This window comes from Oryzias latipes, chromosome 13 (assembly GCF_053564925.1).
Source record: "Oryzias latipes strain Hd-rR chromosome 13, Olatipes_Hd-rR_3.1".
In the NCBI taxonomy this organism is placed as follows: Eukaryota; Metazoa; Chordata; class Actinopteri; order Beloniformes; family Adrianichthyidae; genus Oryzias; species Oryzias latipes.
In genome coordinates, this window is record NC_136249.1 from 2,892,819 (window position 1) to 2,906,066 (window position 13,248).

Consider the following 13,248-nt stretch of genomic DNA (forward strand, 5'->3'; position numbering starts at 1 on the left):
TTTCTATAAGGCCTCCAACAAATTGTGTTATTTTTTCTCTCCAGACACGTAGGTTTCTGTAGTGTAGTGGTTATCACATTCGCCTAACACGCGAAAGGTCCCCAGCTCAAAACTGGGCAGAAACATTACTCTTTAGTGCAAAACAATAAAAGACCTTGTGGTGATATGACAATTTACATAATGCTACCAGATTCCTTTGCTCAAAACGTGACTACTAAAAATCCTGTGACGACAAGCGGTCAGCTAACAATGACGCAAAACAAATGTACGTGAATAGTATTGTCCATCTATTCTAAGATGATAATACTCGTGATTATGCAACTAAATCATCATGTAAAGGCTAGAACACATGGTTCACATTCAAAAGAAGAGTAATTTGAACCTCATGATAAAATGGTAAACAGGTTAAATCAGCACAAATTTCACACAATGTTTCTCCCTGATTTTCTATAAACTATCCCTAAAGTTCCATGAGCAAATCTGGTACCCATTAAGATTTCTGTAGTGTAGTGGTTATCACGTTCGTCTTACACACGAAAGGACCCCAGCTCGAACCTGGGCAGAAACAGGATTTTCCCTTCTTAAATTGAAGACGTCAGAAGATTCGACTTTTTTCTAACACCGCTCCTGTTCTAAAAAAACTTCCTGATCATGTGTCTACCAAAACCGTTGTACCAACAAAAAGTGAAACTTTCTGGGGCCAGTTAGCTCAGCTGGTTTAGAGCGTGGTGCTAATAACGCCAAGGTCGTGGGTTCAATCCCCATACTGGCCAAAGACTGTTTTTATGACAGCTGTGAAACGCCACAGTTGAGTTCCAAGTCTGTCTTCATGCTGTCTACAGAATTCAGTGCTTGCTTAAAGACATTCAAAATGGTTCAAGAGATTAAAAAACTAAGCCTGTTGTGTCTTTTGACAACAACACACAAAAGCAGAAATTTCCAAGTGGATCAAATCATTATAGGACTTCCTTGATGAGCATCACAAGCAAATGGTATTAGGACCGTCAGTCAAGACCCAAGTCATCAAATTGTTGTTTGGAGATTCTAATTTCTTGGGTACCTGAACCCATTTAATAGGTCACTCATTCATGTTGTAAACAAACTTGTTAGTGTACGGGTTGACATACATTTTGTAGCGTCAGCAATTCTGGGCCTTCAGACATAGTTTGGCCCTACTTTTCTATAAGGCCTCCAACAAATTGTGTTATTTTTCTCTCCAGCCACGTAGGTTTCTGTAGTGTAGTGGTTATCACATTCGCCTAACACGCGAAAGGTCCCCAGCTCAAAACTGGGCAGAAACATTACTCTTTAGTGCAAAACAATAAAAGACCTTGTGGTGATATGACAATTTACATAATGCTACCAGATTCCTTTGCTCAAAACGTGACTACTAAAAATCCTGTGACGACAAGCGGTCAGCTAACAATGACGCAAAACAAATGTACGTGAATAGTATTGTCCATCTATTCTAAGATGATAATACTCGTGATTATGCAACTAAATCATCATGTAAAGGCTAGAACACATGGGTCACATTCAAAAGAAGAGTAATTTGAACCTCATGATAAAATGGTAAAAAAGGTTAAGTCAGCACAAATTTCACACAATGTTTCTCCCTGATTTTCTATAAACTATCCCTAAAGTTCCATGAGCAAATCTGGTAGCCATTAAGGTTTCTGTAGTGTAGTGGTTATCACGTTCGTCTTACACACGAAAGGACCCCAGCTCGAACCTGGGCAGAAACAGGATTTTCCCTTCTTAAATTGAAGACGTCAGAAGATTCGACTTTTTTTCTAACACCGCTCCTGTTCTAAAAAAAAAAGTTCCTGATCATGTCTAACAAAACCGTTGTACCAACAAGCAGTAAGTCGTTCACAGGCCAGTTAGCTCAGCTGGTTTAGAGCGTGGTGCTAATAACGCCAAGGTCGTGGGTTCACTCCCCATACTGGCCAAAGACTGTTTCTTATGACAGCTATGAAATGCCACAGTTCAGTTTCAAGTCTGTCTTCATGCTGTCTACAGAAATCAGTGCTTGCTTAAAGACATTCACAATGGTTCAAGAGATTAAAAAACTAAGCCTGTTGTGTCTTTTGACAACAAACAAAAGAAGAAATTTCCAAGAGGATCAAATTATTATAGGACTTCCTTGATGAGCATCACAAGCAAATGGTATTAGGACCGTCAGTCAAGACCCAAGTCATCAAATTGTTGTTTGGAGATTCTAATTCCTTGGGTACCTGAACCCATTTAATAGGTCACTCATTCATGTTGTAAACTAACTTGTTAGTGTACAGGTTGACATACATTTTGTAGCGTCAGCAATTCTGGGCCTTCAGACATAGTTTGGCCCTACTTTTCTATAAGGCCTCCAACAAATTGTGTTATTTTTCTCTCCAGACACGTAGGTTTCTGTAGTGTAGTGGTTATCACATTCGCCTAACACGCGAAAGGTCCCCAGCTCAAAACTGGGCAGAAACATTACTCTTTAGTGCTAAACAATAAAAGACCTTGTGGTGATATGACAATTTACATAATGCTACCAGATTCCTTTGCTCAAAACGTGACTACTAAAAATCCTGTGACGACAAGCGGTCAGCTAACAATGACGCAAAACAAATGTACGTGAATAGTATTGTCCATCTATTCTAAGATGATAATACTCGTGATTATGCAACTAAATCATCATGTAAAGGCTAGAACACATGGGTCACATTCAAAAGAAGAGTAATTTGAACCTCATGATAAAATGGTAAACAGGTTAAGTCAGCACAAATTTCACACAATGTTTCTCCCTGATTTTCTATAAACTATCCCTAAAGTTCCATGAGCAAATCTGGTAGCCATTAAGGTTTCTGTAGTGTAGTGGTAATCACATTCGCCTAACATGCGAAAGGTCCCCAGCTCAAAACTGGGCAGAAACATTACTCTTTAGTGCTAAACAATAAAAGACCTTGTGGTGATATGACAATTTACATAATGCTACCAGATTCCTTTGCTCAAAACCTGACTACTAAAAGTCCTGTGACGACAAGCGGTCAGCTAACAATGACGCAAAACAAATGTACGTCAATAGTATTGTACGTGAATAGTATTGTACATCTATTCTAAGATGATAATACTCGTGATTATGCAACTAAATCATCATGTAAAGGCTAGAACACATGGGTCACATTCAAAAGAAAAGTCGTTTGAACCACATGATAAAATGGTAAACAGGTTAAGTCAGCACAAATTTCACACAATATTTCTCCCTGATTTTCTATAAACTATCCCTAAAGTTCCATGAGCAAATCTGGTAGCCATAAAGGTTTCAGTAGTGTAGTGGTTATCACGTTCGTCTTACACACGAAAGGACCCCAGCTCGAACCTGGGCAGATACAGGATTTTCCCTTCTTAAATTGAAGACGTCAGAAGATTCAACTTTTTTCTAACACCGCTCCTGTTCTAAAAAAAAAAAGTTCCTGATCATGTCTAACAAAACCGTTGTACCAACAAGCAGTAAGTCTTTCAGAGGCCAGTTAGCTCAGCTGGTTTAGAGCGTGGTGCTAATAACGCCAAGGTCGTGGGTTCAATCCCCATACTGGCCAAAGACTGTTTCTTATGACAGCTATGAAATGCCACAGTTGAGTTTCAAGTCTGTCTTCATGCTGTCTACAGAAATCAGTGCTTGCTTAAAGACATTCACAATGGTTCAAGAGATTAAAAAACTAAGCCTGTTGTGTCTTTTGACAACAAACAAAAGAAGAAATTTCCAAGAGGATCAAATTATTATAGGACTTCCTTGATGAGCATCACAAGCAAATGGTATTAGGACCGTCAGTCAAGACCCAAGTCATCAAATTGTTGTTTGGAGATTCTAATTCCTTGGGTACCTGAACCCATTTAATAGGTCACTCATTCATGTTGTAAACAAACTTGTTAGTGTACAGGTTGACATACATTTTGTAGCGTCAGCAATTCTGGGCCTTCAGACATAGTTTGGCCCTACTTTTCTATAAGGCCTCCAACAAATTGTGTTATTTTTTCTCTCCAGACATGTAGGTTTCTGTAGTGTAGTGGTTATCACATTCGCCTAACACGCGAAAGGTCCCCAGCTCAAAACTGGGCAGAAACATTACTCTTTAGTGCAAAACAATAAAAGACCTTGTGGTGATATGACAATTTACATAATGCTACCAGATTCCTTTGCTCAAAACCTGACTACTAAAAGTCCTGTGACGACAAGCGGTCAGCTAACAATGACGCAAAACAAATGTACGTCAATAGTATTGTACGTGAATAGTATTGTACATCTATTCTAAGATGATAATACTCGTGATTATGCAACTAAATCATCATGTAAAGGCTAGAACACATGGGTCACATTCAAAAGAAAAGTCGTTTGAACCACATGATAAAATGGTAAACAGGTTAAGTCAGCACAAATTTCACACAATGTTTCTCCCTGATTTTCTATAAACTATCCCTAAAGTTCCATGAGCAAATCTGGTAGCCATTGTTTCTGTAGTGTAGTGGTTATCACGTTCGTCTTACACACGAAAGGACCCCAGCTCGAACCTGGGCAGAGACAGGATTTTCCCTTCTTAAATTGAAGACGTCAGAAGATTCGACTTTTTTCTAACACCGTTCCTGTTCTAAAAAAAAAAAAAGTTCCTGATCATGTCTAACAAAACCGTTGTACCAACAAGCAGTAAGTCTTTCAGAGGCCAGTTAGCTCAGCTGGTTTAGAGCGTGGTGCTAATAACGCCAAGGTCGTGGGTTCAATCCCCATACTGGCCAAAGACTGTTTCTTATGACAGCTATGAAATGCCACAGTTGAGTTTCAAGTCTGTCTTCATAATGTCTACAGAAATCAGTGCTTGCTTAAAGACATTGACAATGGTTCAAGAGATTAAAAAATTAAGCCTGTTGTGTCTTTTGACAACAAACAAAAGAAGAAATTTCCAAGAGGATCAAATTATTATAGGACTTCCTTGATGAGCATCACAAGCAAATGGTATTAGGACCGTCAGTCAAGACCCAAGTCATCAAATTGTTGTTTGGAGATTCTAATTCCTTGGGTACCTGAACCCATTTAATAGGTCACTCATTCATGTTGTAAACAAACTTGTTAGTGTACAGGTTGACATACATTTTGTAGCGTCAGCAATTCTGGGCCTTCAGACATAGTTTGGCCCTACTTTTCTATAAGGCCTCCAACAAATTGTGTTTTTTTTTTCTCTCCAGACACGTAGGTTTCTGTAGTGTAGTGGTTATCACATTCGCCTAACACGCGAAAGGTCCCCAGCTCAAAACTGGGCAGAAACATTACTCTTTAGTGCAAAACAATAAAAGACCTTGTAGTGACATGACAATTTACATAATGCTACCAGATTCCTTTGCTCAAAACGTGACTACCAAAAATCCTGTGACGACAAGCGGTCAGCTAACAATGACGCAAAACAAATGTACGTGAATAGTATTGTCCATCTATTCTAAGATGATAATACTCGTGATTATGCAACTAAATCATCATGTAAAGGCTAGAACACATGGGTCACATTCAAAAGAAGAGTAATTTGAACCTCATGATAAAATGGTAAACAGGTTAAGTCAGCACAAATTTCACACAATGTTTCTCCCTGATTTTCTATAAACTATCCCTAAAGTTCCATGAGCAAATCTGGTAGCCATTAAGGTTTCTGTAGTGTAGTGGTTATCACGTTCGTCTTACACACGAAAGGACCCCAGCTCGAACCTGGGCAGAAACAGGATTTTCCCTTCTTAAATTGAAGACGTCAGAAGATTCGACTTTTTTCTAACACCGCTCCTGTTCTAAAAAAAACAGTTCCTGATCATGTCTAACAAAACCGTTGTACCAACAGGCAGTAAGTCTTTCAGAGGCCAGTTAGCTCAGCGGGTTTAGAGCGTGGTGCTAATAACGCCAAGGTCGTGGGTTCAATCCCCATACTGGCCAAAGACTGTTTTTATGACAGCTGTGAAATGCCACAGTTGAGTTTCAAGTCTGTCTTCATGCTGTCTACAGAAATCAGTGCTTGCTTGAAGACATTCACAATGGTTCAAGAGATTAAAAAACTAAGCCTGTTTTGTCTTTTGACAACAAACAAAAGAAGAAATTTCCAAGAGGATCAAATTATTATAGGACTTCCTTGATGAGCATCACAAGCAAATGGTATTAGGACCGTCAGTCAAGACCCAAGTCATCAAATTGTTGTTTGGAGATTCTAATTCCTTGGGTACCTGAACCCATTTAATAGGTCACTCATTCATGTTGTAAACAAACTTGTTAGTGTACAGGTTGACATACATTTTGTAGCGTCAGCAATTCTGGGCCTTCAGACATAGTTTGGCAGTACTTTTCTATAAGGCCTCCAACAAATTGTGTTTTTTTTTTCTCTCCAGACACGTAGGTTTCTGTAGTGTAGTGGTTATCACATTCGCCTAACACGCGAAAGGTCCCCAGCTCAAAACTGTGCAGAAACATTACTCATTAGTAAAAGACAATAAAAGACCTTGTAGTGACATGACAATTTACATAATGCTACCAGATTCCTTTGCTCAAAACGTGACTACTAAAAATCCTGTGATGACAAGCGGTCAGCTAACAATGACGCAAAACAAATGTACGTGAATAGTATTGTCCATCTATTCTAAGATGATAATACTCGTGATTATGCAACTAAATCATCATGTAAAGGCTAGAACACATGGTTCACATTCAAAAGAAGAGTAATTTGAACCTCATGATAAAATGGTAAACAGGTTAAATCAGCACAAATTTCACACAATGTTTCTCCCTGATTTTCTATAAACTATCCCTAAAGTTCCATGAGCATATCTGGTGGCCATTAAGGTTTCTGTAGTGTAGTGGTTATCACGTTCGTCTTACACACGAAAGGACCCCAGCTCGAACCTGGGCAGAAACAGGATTTTCCCTTCTTAAATTGAAGACGTCAGAAGATTCGACTTTTTTCTAACACCGCTCCTGTTCTAAAAAAAGTTCCTGATCATGTGTCTACCAAAACCGTTGTACCAACAAAAAGTGAAACTTTCTAAGGCCAGTTAGCTCAGCTGGTTTAGAGCATGGTGCTAATAACGCCAAGGTCGTGGGTTCAATCCCCATACTGGCCAAAGACTGTTTTTATGACAGCTGTGAAATGCCACAGTTGAGTTCCAAGTCTGTCTTCATGCTGTCTACAGAATTCAGTGCTTGCTTAAAGACATTCACAATGGTTCAAGAGATTAAAAAACTAAGCCTGTTTTGTCTTTTGACAACAACACACAAAAGAAGCAATTTCCAAGTGGATCAAATCATTATAGGACTTCCTTGATGAGCATCACAAGCAAATGGTATTAGGACCGTCAGTCAAGACCCAAGTCATCAAATTGTTGTTTGGAGATTCTAATTCCTTGGGTACCTGAACCCATTTAATAGGTCACTCATTCATGTTGTAAACAAACTTGTTAGTGTACAGGTTGACATACATTTTGTAGCGTCAGCAATTCTGGGCCTTCAGACATAGTTTGGCAGTACTTTTCTATAAGGCCTCCAACAAATTGTGTTTTTTTTTTCTCTCCAGACACGTAGGTTTCTGTAGTGTAGTGGTTATCACATTCGCCTAACACGCGAAAGGTCCCCAGCTCAAAACTGTGCAGAAACATTACTCATTAGTAAAAGACAATAAAAGACCTTGTAGTGACATGACAATTTACATAATGCTACCAGATTCCTTTGCTCAAAACGTGACTACTAAAAATCCTGTGACGACAAGCGGTCAGCTAACAATGACGCAAAACAAATGTACGTGAATAGTATTGTCCATCTATTCTAAGATGATAATACTCGTGATTATGCAACTAAATCATCATGTAAAGGCTAGAACACATGGTTCACATTCAAAAGAAGAGTAATTTGAACCTCATGATAAAATGGTAAACAGGTTAAATCAGCACAAATTTCACACAATGTTTCTCCCTGATTTTCTATAAACTATCTTTGAAGTTCCATGAGCATATCTGGTGGCCATTAAGGTTTCTGTAGTGTAGTGGTTATCACGTTCGTCTTACACACGAAAGGACCCCAGCTCGAACCTGGGCAGAAACAGGATTTTCCCTTCTTAAATTGAAGACGTCAGAAGATTCGACTTTTTTCTAACACCGCTCCTGTTCTAAAAAAAGTTCCTGATCATGTGTCTACCAAAACCGTTGTACCAACAAAAAGTGAAACTTTCTAAGGCCAGTTAGCTCAGCTGGTTTAGAGCATGGTGCTAATAACGCCAAGGTCGTGGGTTCAATCCCCATACTGGCCAAAGACTGTTTTTATGACAGCTGTGAAATGCCACAGTTGAGTTCCAAGTCTGTCTTCATGCTGTCTACAGAATTCAGTGCTTGCTTAAAGACATTCACAATGGTTCAAGAGATTAAAAAACTAAGCCTGTTTTGTCTTTTGACAACAACACACAAAAGAAGCAATTTCCAAGTGGATCAAATCATTATAGGACTTCCTTGATGAGCATCACAAGCAAATGGTATTAGGACCGTCAGTCAAGACCCAAGTCATCAAATTGTTGTTTGGAGATTCTAATTCCTTGGGTACCTGAACCCATTTAATAGGTCACTCATTCATGTTGTAAACAAACTTATTAGTGTAAAGGTTGACATACATTTTGTAGCGTCAGCAATTCTGGGCCTTCAGACATGGTTTGGCCCTACTTTACTATAAGGCCTCCAACAAATTGTGTTATTTTTTCTCTCCAGACATGTAGGTTTCTGTAGTGTAGTGGTTATCACATTCGCCTAACATGCGAAAGGTCCCCAGCTCAAAACTGGGCAGAAACATTACTCTTTAGTGCAAAACAATAAAAGACCTTGTGGTGATATGACAATTTACATAATGCTACCAGATTCCTTTGCTCAAAACGTGACTACTAAAAATCCTGTGACGACAAGCGGTCAGCTAACAATGACGCAAAACAATTGTACGTCAATAGTATTGTACGTGAATAGTATTGTCCATCTATTCTAAGATGATAATACTCGTGATTATGCAACTAAATCATCATGTAAAGGCTAGAACACATGGGTCACATTCAAAAGAAAAGTCATTTGAACCATATGATAAAATGGTAAACAGGTTAAGTCAGCACAAATTTCACACAATGTTTCTCCCTGATTTTCTATAAACTATCCCTAAAGTTCCATGAGCAAATCTGGTAGCCATAAAGGTTTCTGTAGTGTAGTGGTTATCACGTTCGTCTTACACACGAAAGGACCCCAGCTCGAACCTGGGCAGAGACAGGATTTTCCCTTCTTAAATTGAAGACGTCAGAAGATTCGACTTTTTTCTAACACCGTTCCTGTTCTAAAAAAAAGTTCCTGATCATGTCTAACAAAACCGTTGTACCAACAAGCAGTAAGTCTTTCACAGGCCAGTTAGCTCAGCTGGTTTAGAGCGTGGTGCTAATAACGCCAAGGTCGTGGGTTCAATCCCCATACTGGCCAAAGACTGTTTTTATGACAGCTGTGAAATGCCACAGTTGAGTTCCAAGTCTGTCTTCATGCTGTCTACAGAATTCAGTGCTTGCTTAAAGACATTCACAATGGTTCAAGAGATTAAAAAACTAAGCCTGTTGTGTCTTTTGACAACAACACACAAAAGAAGAAATTTCCAAGTGGATCAAATCATTATAGGACTTCCTTGATGAGCATCACAAGCAAATGGTATTAGGACCGTCAGTCAAGACCCAAGTCATCAAATTGTTGTTTGGAGATTCTAATTCCTTGGGTACCTGAACCCATTTAATAGGTCACTCATTCATGTTGTAAACAAACTTGTTAGTGTACAGGTTGACATACATTTTGTAGCGTCAGCAATTCTGGGCCTTCAGACATAGTTTGGCCGTACTTTTCTATAAGGCCGCAAACAATTTGTGTTATTTTTTCTCTCCAGACACATAGGTTTCTGTAGTGTAGTGGTTATCACATTCGCCTAACACGCGAAAGGTCCCCAGCTCAAAACTGGGCAGAAACATTACTCTTTAGTGCAAAACAATAAAAGACCTTGTGGTGATATGACAATTTACATAATGCTACCAGATTCCTTTGCTCAAAACGTGACTACTAAAAATCCTGTGACGACAAGCGGTCAGCTAACAATGACGCAAAACAAATGTACGTGAATAGTATTGTCCATCTATTCTAAGATGATAATACTCGTGATTATGCAACTAAATCATCATGTAAAGGCTAGAACACATGGGTCACATTCAAAAGAATAGTAATTTGAACCTCATGATAAAATGGTAAAAAAGGTTAAGTCAGCACAAATTTCACACAATGTTTCTCCCTGATTTTCTATAAACTATCCCTAAAGTTCCATGAGCAAATCTGGTGGCCATTAAGGTTTCTGTAGTGTAGTGGTTATCACGTTCGACTCACACACGAAAGGACCCCAGCTCGAACCTGGGCAGAAACAGGATTTTCCCTTCTTAAATTGAAGACGTCAGAAGATTCGACTTTTTTCTAACACCGCTCCTGTTCTAAAAAAAAGTTCCTGATCATGTGTCTAACAAAACCGTTGTACCAACAAGCAGTAAGTCTTTCAGAGGCCAGTTAGCTCAGCTGGTTTAGAGCGTGGTGCTAATAACGCCAAGGTTGTGGGTTCAATCCCCATACTGGCCAAAGACTGTTTCTTATGACAGCTGTGAAATGCCACAGTTGAGTTTCAAGTCTGTCTTCATGCTGTCTACAGAATTCAGTGCTTGCTTAAAGACATTCACAATGGTTCAAGAGATTAAAAAACTAAGCCTGTTGTGTCTTTTGACAACAACACACAAAAGAAGAGATTTCCAAGTGGATCAAATCATTATAGGACTTCTTTGATGAGCATCACAAGCAAATGGTATTAGGACCGTCAGTCAAGACCCAAGTCATCAAATTGTTGTTTGGAGATTCTAATTCCTTGGGTACCTGAACCCATTTAATAAGTCACTCATTCATGTTGTAAACAAACTTATTAGTGTAAAGGTTGACATACATTTTGTAGCGTCAGCAATTTTGGGCCTTCAGACATAGTTTGGCCCTACTTTTCTATAATGCCTCCAACAAATGGTGTTATTTTTTCTCTCCAGACACGTAGGTTTCTGTAGTGTAGTGGTTATCACATTCGCCTAACACGCGAAAGGTCCCCAGCTCAAAACTGGGCAGAAACGTTACTCTTTAGTGCAAAACAATAAAAGACCTTGTGGTGATATGACAATTTACATAATGCTACCAGATTCCTTTGCTCAAAACGTGACTACTAAAAATCCTGTGACGACAAGCGGTCAGCTAACAATGACGCAAAACAAATGTACGTGAATAGTATTGTACGTGAATAGTATTGTCCATCTATTCTAAGATGATAATACTCGTGATTATGCAACTAAATCATCATGTAAAGGCTAGAACACATGGGTCACATTCAAAAGAAAAGTAATATGAACCTCATGATAAAATGGTAAGCAGGTTAAGTCAGCACAAATTTCACACAATGTTTCTCCCTGATTTTCTATAAACTATCCCTAAAGTTCCATGAGCAAATGTGGTAGCCATTAAGGTTTCTATAGTGTAGTGGTTATCACGTTCATCTTACACACGAAAGGACCCCAGCTCGAACCTGGGCAGAAACAGGATTTTCCCTTCTTAAATTGAAGACGTCAGAAGATTCGACTTTTTTCTAACACTGCTCCTGTTCTAAAAGAAAAAGTTCCTGATCATGTGTCTACCAAAACCGTTGTACCAACAAGCAGTAAGTCTTTCAGAGGCCAGTTAGCTCAGTTGGTTTAGAGCGTGGTGCTAATAACGCCAAGGTCGTGGGTTCAATCCCCATACTGGCCAAAGACTGTTTCTTATGACAGCTGTGAAATGCCACAGTTGAGTTCCAAGTCTGTCTTCATGCTGTCTACAGAATTCAGTGCTTGCTTAAAGACATTCACAATGGTTCAAGAGATTAAAAAACTAAGCCTGTTGTGTCTTTTGACAACAACACACAAAAGAAGAAATTTCCAAGTGGATCAAATCATTATAGGACTTCCTTGATGAGCATCACAAGCAAATGGTATTAGGACCGTCAGTCAAGACCCAAGTCATCAAATTGTTGTTTGGAGATTCTAATTCCTTGGGTACCTGAACCCATTTAATAGGTCACTCATTCATGTTGTAAACAAACTTATTAGTGTAAAGGTTGACATACATTTTGTAGCGTCAGCAATTTTGGGCCTTCAGACATAGTTTGGCCCTACTTTTCTATAATGCCTCTCACAAATTGTGTTATTTTTTCTCTCCAGACACGTAGGTTTCTGTAGTGTAGTGGTTATCACATTCGCCTAACACGCGAAAGGTCCCCAGCTCAAAACTGGGCAGAAACATTAATCTTTAGTGCAAAACAATAAAAGACCTTGTGGTGACATGACAATTTACATAATGCTACCAGATTCCTTTGCTCAAAACGTGACTACTAAAAATCCTGTGACGACAAGCGGTCAGCTAACAATGACGCAAAACAAATGTACGTGAATAGTATTGTCCATCTATTCTAAGATGATAATACTCGTGATTATGCAACTAAATCATCATGTAAAGGCTAGAACACATGGTTCACATTCAAAAGAAGAGTAATTTGAACCTCATGCTAAAATGGTAAACAGGTTAAATCAGCACAAATTTCACACAATGTTTTTCCCTGATTTTCTATAAACTATCCCTAAAGTTCCATGAGCAAATCTGGTACCCATTAAGGTTTCTGTAGTGTAGTGGTTATCACGTTCGTCTTACACACGAAAGGACCCCAGCTCGAACCTGGGCAGAAACAGGATTTTCCCTTCTTAAATTGAAGACGTCAGAAGATTCGACTTTTTTCTAACACCGCTCCTGTTCTAAAAAAAAAAAGTTCCTGATCATGTCTAACAAAACCGTTGTACCAACAAGCAGTAAGCCTTTCAGAGGCCAGTTAGCTCAGCTGGTTTAGAGCGTGGTGCTAATAACGCCAAGGTCGTGGGTTCAATCCCCATACTGGCCAAAGACTGTTTTTATGACAGCTGTGAAATGCCACAGTTGAGTTCCAAGTCTGTCTTCATGCTGTCTACAGAATTCAGTGCTTGCTTAAAGACATTCACAATGGTTCAAGAGATTAAAAAACTAAGCCTGTTGTGTCTTTTGACAACAACACACAAAAGAAGAAATTTCCAAGTGGATCAAATCATTATAGGA

General features: G+C 39.0%; 1 protein-coding gene and 28 non-coding genes across 30 annotated transcripts in view; 28 read left to right on the forward strand and 1 right to left on the reverse strand.

Moving 5' to 3' along the window:
* The window catches only part of gkup (glucuronokinase with putative uridyl pyrophosphorylase), a 344,724-nt gene that overhangs the window by 214,588 nt on the left and 116,888 nt on the right, over positions 1 to 13,248 (reverse strand). The window lies entirely within an intron of this gene.
* Positions 53 to 125, forward strand: trnav-aac (transfer RNA valine (anticodon AAC)). Its single transcript has one exon. It is a non-coding gene; the product is annotated as a tRNA-Val (tRNA).
* Positions 496 to 568, forward strand: trnav-uac (transfer RNA valine (anticodon UAC)). The gene has a single exon. It is a non-coding gene; the product is annotated as a tRNA-Val (tRNA).
* trnai-aau (transfer RNA isoleucine (anticodon AAU)) lies at positions 699 to 773 on the forward strand. Its single transcript has one exon. It is a non-coding gene; the product is annotated as a tRNA-Ile (tRNA).
* trnav-aac (transfer RNA valine (anticodon AAC)) lies at positions 1,229 to 1,301 on the forward strand. Its single transcript has one exon. It is a non-coding gene; the product is annotated as a tRNA-Val (tRNA).
* Positions 1,673 to 1,745, forward strand: trnav-uac (transfer RNA valine (anticodon UAC)). Its single transcript has one exon. It is a non-coding gene; the product is annotated as a tRNA-Val (tRNA).
* trnav-aac (transfer RNA valine (anticodon AAC)) lies at positions 2,406 to 2,478 on the forward strand. The gene has a single exon. It is a non-coding gene; the product is annotated as a tRNA-Val (tRNA).
* On the forward strand, positions 2,849 to 2,921 carry trnav-aac (transfer RNA valine (anticodon AAC)). The gene has a single exon. It is a non-coding gene; the product is annotated as a tRNA-Val (tRNA).
* trnai-aau (transfer RNA isoleucine (anticodon AAU)) lies at positions 3,513 to 3,587 on the forward strand. The gene has a single exon. It is a non-coding gene; the product is annotated as a tRNA-Ile (tRNA).
* trnav-aac (transfer RNA valine (anticodon AAC)) lies at positions 4,042 to 4,114 on the forward strand. The gene has a single exon. It is a non-coding gene; the product is annotated as a tRNA-Val (tRNA).
* trnav-uac (transfer RNA valine (anticodon UAC)) lies at positions 4,498 to 4,570 on the forward strand. The gene has a single exon. It is a non-coding gene; the product is annotated as a tRNA-Val (tRNA).
* Positions 4,705 to 4,779, forward strand: trnai-aau (transfer RNA isoleucine (anticodon AAU)). The gene has a single exon. It is a non-coding gene; the product is annotated as a tRNA-Ile (tRNA).
* Positions 5,235 to 5,307, forward strand: trnav-aac (transfer RNA valine (anticodon AAC)). The gene has a single exon. It is a non-coding gene; the product is annotated as a tRNA-Val (tRNA).
* Positions 5,678 to 5,750, forward strand: trnav-uac (transfer RNA valine (anticodon UAC)). Its single transcript has one exon. It is a non-coding gene; the product is annotated as a tRNA-Val (tRNA).
* On the forward strand, positions 6,854 to 6,926 carry trnav-uac (transfer RNA valine (anticodon UAC)). Its single transcript has one exon. It is a non-coding gene; the product is annotated as a tRNA-Val (tRNA).
* On the forward strand, positions 7,057 to 7,131 carry trnai-aau (transfer RNA isoleucine (anticodon AAU)). The gene has a single exon. It is a non-coding gene; the product is annotated as a tRNA-Ile (tRNA).
* trnav-uac (transfer RNA valine (anticodon UAC)) lies at positions 8,032 to 8,104 on the forward strand. The gene has a single exon. It is a non-coding gene; the product is annotated as a tRNA-Val (tRNA).
* On the forward strand, positions 8,235 to 8,309 carry trnai-aau (transfer RNA isoleucine (anticodon AAU)). Its single transcript has one exon. It is a non-coding gene; the product is annotated as a tRNA-Ile (tRNA).
* On the forward strand, positions 8,766 to 8,838 carry trnav-aac (transfer RNA valine (anticodon AAC)). The gene has a single exon. It is a non-coding gene; the product is annotated as a tRNA-Val (tRNA).
* Positions 9,225 to 9,297, forward strand: trnav-uac (transfer RNA valine (anticodon UAC)). Its single transcript has one exon. It is a non-coding gene; the product is annotated as a tRNA-Val (tRNA).
* On the forward strand, positions 9,427 to 9,501 carry trnai-aau (transfer RNA isoleucine (anticodon AAU)). Its single transcript has one exon. It is a non-coding gene; the product is annotated as a tRNA-Ile (tRNA).
* Positions 9,958 to 10,030, forward strand: trnav-aac (transfer RNA valine (anticodon AAC)). The gene has a single exon. It is a non-coding gene; the product is annotated as a tRNA-Val (tRNA).
* Positions 10,402 to 10,474, forward strand: trnav-cac (transfer RNA valine (anticodon CAC)). The gene has a single exon. It is a non-coding gene; the product is annotated as a tRNA-Val (tRNA).
* On the forward strand, positions 10,606 to 10,680 carry trnai-aau (transfer RNA isoleucine (anticodon AAU)). Its single transcript has one exon. It is a non-coding gene; the product is annotated as a tRNA-Ile (tRNA).
* trnav-aac (transfer RNA valine (anticodon AAC)) lies at positions 11,138 to 11,210 on the forward strand. The gene has a single exon. It is a non-coding gene; the product is annotated as a tRNA-Val (tRNA).
* Positions 11,803 to 11,877, forward strand: trnai-aau (transfer RNA isoleucine (anticodon AAU)). Its single transcript has one exon. It is a non-coding gene; the product is annotated as a tRNA-Ile (tRNA).
* On the forward strand, positions 12,335 to 12,407 carry trnav-aac (transfer RNA valine (anticodon AAC)). Its single transcript has one exon. It is a non-coding gene; the product is annotated as a tRNA-Val (tRNA).
* trnav-uac (transfer RNA valine (anticodon UAC)) lies at positions 12,778 to 12,850 on the forward strand. Its single transcript has one exon. It is a non-coding gene; the product is annotated as a tRNA-Val (tRNA).
* Positions 12,983 to 13,057, forward strand: trnai-aau (transfer RNA isoleucine (anticodon AAU)). The gene has a single exon. It is a non-coding gene; the product is annotated as a tRNA-Ile (tRNA).